This window comes from Papio anubis, chromosome 3, assembly GCF_008728515.1.
Source record: "Papio anubis isolate 15944 chromosome 3, Panubis1.0, whole genome shotgun sequence".
Lineage (NCBI taxonomy): Eukaryota > Metazoa > Chordata > Mammalia > Primates > Cercopithecidae > Papio > Papio anubis.
Window position 1 is genome coordinate 51,681,295 of NC_044978.1, and position 4,858 is coordinate 51,686,152.

General features: G+C 36.7%; 1 non-coding gene across 1 annotated transcript; it reads left to right on the forward strand.

Annotated features, from left to right (window-relative positions):
• Nucleotides 1–1,886: 1,886 nt before the first annotated feature.
• Nucleotides 1,887–2,020, forward strand: LOC116274400. The gene has a single exon (XR_004183004.1). It is a non-coding gene; the product is annotated as a U4 spliceosomal RNA (small nuclear RNA).
• The last annotated feature ends 2,838 nt before the right edge of the window (nt 2,021–4,858 follow it).

Genomic DNA, 4,858 nt, shown 5'->3' on the forward strand with positions numbered 1-4,858 from the left:
TGCTTACCAGTCACTTTCGGAAAGAATGGGGATATGCTTTTGGTGTTCAGTGACTCAGAAATTTTACCTATGATGCATATCTCGTAAATGAAATGAGAACATGTTAACATGTTAAGATGTTGAAGCAGTTACTGATTACCGTCATCTTTTCATTACTAGATTTTAAACTCCTAGAACAACAAAAAAGCCTTATTCATTGAACAAAGTTATTTATTTATTTATTTTCACATTATGCCACTACAAAAATTATTGTGATAGACTCCAAGGTGGCTCCCGATTATCCCTGCTTTCTGTTCATGCTTTTATGTAATCATGCTTTTCCTTGAGTGTGGATGAGATCTGGGATTTATTCCTGTATTAGTCTCTTCTCACACTGCTAATAAAGACATACCCGAGACTGGGTAATTTATAAAGAAAAAGAGAGTTAATGGAATCACAGTTTCACATGGCTGAGGAGGCCTCGCAATCATGGTGGAAGGCAAAGGAGGGGCAAAAGCACATCTTACATGACAGCAGGCAAGAGAGCGTGTGCAGGGGAACTGCCCTTTTATGAAGCTGTCAGATTTCATGAGATTTATTCACTATCATGGAAACGGCATGGGAAAAACCCACCTCTGTGATGCATTTACCTCCCACCAGGTACCTCCCATGACATGTGAGGAATAAAGGAGCTACAATTCAGGATGAGATTTGGTTGGGGACACAGCCAAACCACATCAGTTCCTGACTCACAGAGTAGGATAAAGATGATGGGGCTTGTTACTTTTGTGATTATGTTACCAAAGATTGCAACCTCTGTCTTGATAGTAGACACTTAATGTTGACTTTTTCTGTCTTTGATGAAGTAAGCCACCATATAGAAAAACATAAGTGATGAGGAGTTGAGGGAACCTACAGGTGGCAGCCAGAAAGGAGCTGATATCCTCAGTTGGATAAGACACACTTACTGAATCCCACCAAAACCATTTAAGCCTGGAAATGGGCCCTTCCTCATTTGAGCCTCAACTGAGGCCCACAGCTTTGTTGGCATTGATTTCAGCTTTGTGAGAGAAGCTGAAGCAGAGGACCCAGGCAAACTAAGCCTGGATCCCAGACCCACAAATAATGCAATACTTTGTTATGCAGCAATAGATAACTAATGCATCTGTACATATTTAGTCATACTTAGCTCCACTAATTGTGTTTTGTTTGATAAATTGGCTGCATTATATTCATACCAACTTTTTAACTTATTGGATGCAAATCAGTAGTCAAATGAGAATATTTGTTATTTAACAAGGTCCCGCATGGAGAGTGTTCCATTCATTTAAACCTAGCAAAGAGCAAAGAACAGCCCTTTGTTGGAATATCAACCATGAAATTTCCAGTATTAGTACTGAGCCTAGTTCTTCCTATTATTCTATAGGAACAATCAGAAATAATGAAGATAACTATGTCTTCCTTCTTAATATTCTATAATTAATCACTCTCTCAATTTGAACTTACCTTGGCACTTAAAAATATTATCCCCATTAAAACAAGTAAGTGCATGAAGCACATGTGGGGATGCCTATAATCCTAGCTGTTTTGGAGACTGAAGCAGGAGAATTGCTTGAACCCAGGAGATGCAGGTTGCAGTGAGCCGAGATCGTGCCATTGCACTCCAGCCTGGGCAATAGAGCAAGACTCTGTCTCAAAAAAAAGAAAAAAAAAAAAAAGAAAAAGTTGAAGTAATGATAGTCAGTGGAACTATATATACATAGTTCAAACTGGAAGAAGAATAAACAATGTTGTTTGCATCTAGTTTACAGAAACATGAGTTTCTTCTTTTCCTTACCCATTCATCTATCTATATTATTCTTACCACTACTTGAAATTAAAGATACATCACATAACTACATAACTTTAGCTTTGTGCAGTGGCAGTATCATAGCCAATGAGGGTTTATCTAAGGCATAATTATTGCTAATTAAATAATTTTGAATAAAGAATAAAAGAACAGATCTATCTGTCTATCTATCTATGTATCTATCTATCTATCTGGTCACAAACTATGTGTCTGTTCTGGTGGTGCAAAATACTTTGTTTTCTGGAAGTCTCATTCAATATTTACACTTTGGTTCTTGATTTTTTCCCTAAAAGTTTGATGCTTTGAATATTTTATTTTTTTGTTCCCAAAATTATTAAGACTCGACTAAGGGGACCATATTTATGCTCACACCAGGTCCCTTAAGATTACTTCTACCATTTCTGCGTGTCTGTTTCCTGGTTTTACTTTCCTTCCATTGTTGGAATTGTGTTGCTCAAATTTAGAGAGAACAAGAAGGGCCTGTGAGGTTGCACTGGTGAAGAGGATTGACTGATAACAGTAGTACAAACCCCCAGCTCTGTTGCTTCTCACAATGATAAATTTGAGATGCAATGTATTCATGGAACAACCCACCAGGGTCAAGCTGAGGGTGAGACTTTGCCTAAAACTTGTATCACTGCTAGGCTTTGGCTGCTTCCATTTCTGCTTCTTACTCTCCCTTTGTGGTTTTTCCTGGGACTATTTCTTTAATATATTACTTGCATGTAGATACCTCTCTCAGGCTGTGCGTCTGGAAATCTTGACCTAAGACACAAATCATGACTACAACACTCTACTTTGAAAGAGCTTGTCCCATGTCTCTAGATTTATGTTTGTACAGTTGTAAGATTAAAAATAGAAAGAAAGAAACTGTATTTCTACCAAATTAGAATGTACATTCCAAAAAAGCGGGTCCTTTGTCACTATATTATAGGAGGCTACAACAAGACCTGATTCATAGGAGATGCTAAATGAATACTTTTTGAATGAAAGTCTATGCCTAATAAAAACTTTACTAGTCAAAAAAGTGAACTGATATGATTAAAAGACAAAGTAATATTTAATACGAAAAAAGGGAATGCTGAAATATGTTCTTACGTTAATTATCTAATGCATGGTGATATATGTGCATATGTTAATTATTTAATAGAAATTACCCCAAAATTTAGTAGATTAAAAAACAATGATTGTTATTTCTTCTTATGACTCTGTAGCAAAGTAGCTTAGACAGGACACAGTAGGGATCGCTTGCCAGTCTGGAACTTCAGAGAGAAAACTCAAAGATGGGAGCTGGAATTGTCTAAAGGCCCACTCACTTGTTAGAGAGCTTATGTGGCCTGTCAACTGAAACCATCACACATGGACTCTATATGTAGTTAGGACTTCATCAAAATATGGTACCTGCATCCCAAGTACAAACATGTCAAGAAACAGAGAAACAGAAACACACACACACACAGAGACTGCAGGTAGAAGCCATATAGGCTTTTGGAATTTGTCCTCAAAAATTATACGGCTTCACTTCTGCCATATTGATTGAGACAGCTACAAGGTCCACCCAGGCTTAGGGGAGGTAACAGAGATGTCATCCCTTGATGGGACATGTTAATGTCACATTGTACTTTTAAGGGTATGAAATAAGATACATATTGGTACAGCCATTTTGGGAAGAAAAATCTGCCACATTGTCTCTAACAATAAAAAGTAAATTATTTATTTATTTATTTAGTAAATGCAGGGAGAAAGATTACTGGCTGGCAAATTAGGCAAGAGATTGGCTTTCTTCTTTAGAATTCCTAATTTACTCTGTAAATTGTATTAATTCAGAGCTTTGGTTTTATAAAAGTTTCTTTCTCTATGTAAGATGAAATGATCCCTCTAGCTCTGGTTCCGAATATATTTCAATATTATCTTTAGTTGAAATGTAGCAGCTAATTTTCAATATAAAATTTAATAAAGATATTGTAGTCTCATACTTTCTATGGATTTTGTAAATGTGAGTAAAAAATTTTCTTAAAGAGGAATAAGATATTTTTCTTACATAATCTGGGTTAAATCACAAGGAAGGCTACAAAATATAGATGGTAATTTATCAGTAGGGTTCTGAAGTCACCTTGCCTGCATTGAAACCCCTGCTCCTTCATTTATTATCTGTTTAAATTGGAAATGTTGCATTTCTGTGTCTTTGTTTTCTCATCTATAATATTGGCACAATAATACTGAATTTGTGGAGTTTCTGTGAGAAGCAAATGAGTTAAAAAAGCGTGACTGGCACATATAATGAAATTTAATATATATTAGCTATCATAAGTATTGTTTTTAAATAATTCACTTGAGTGTACACCACTGTAGTAGAAGAGATAGGCAGGTAGCCATTAAAAAGGAAAATGTAGCATGCCCATTAAATTCATAAATAGCACAGTATAAGAGTCTAAGTAGTGATAATAGTTGAATTGGGTTGATTTTGGCTGTTTTCCCCAAAACATATACCCATGTCCTAACCCCTAGAACCTGTGAATGTGACCTCATTTTGCAGATTTAATGCAGTAAGGATTTTGGCATGAGATCACCCTGGAGGATTTGTGTGGGTTCTAAATCTAATGAGAAGTATCTTTGTAGGAGATGGAAGAGAAGACAAAGAGAAGAGGGAGAGAAAAAAAGATGAGAAGGTCATGTGAAGACAAAGGCAGAGACTGGAGTTAGGCAGCTGCAAACTAAAGAATGCCTAGAGCTACCAGAACCGGGAAGAGGCAAGGAAAAGATTCTCCCCATAGGCTTTGTAGAGAGCACGGCTTTGCTGACACCGTGATTCTGCACTTCTGGTCTTAAAAAGGGTAATAGAATAAATTTCTGTTGGTTTAAGACAGCAAGTTTGTAGCAATTGTTACAGCAGCCCTAAGCAACTAATACAGTGGAAGATCTGGTAATTCTACCCTTCAGTACACATGGGCATATGACACTTTGTCCTCTGTTTTCTTGCCGTCAGTAAAACTGATGACAGGTGACAGCTACCATTCAATTTCATAGACT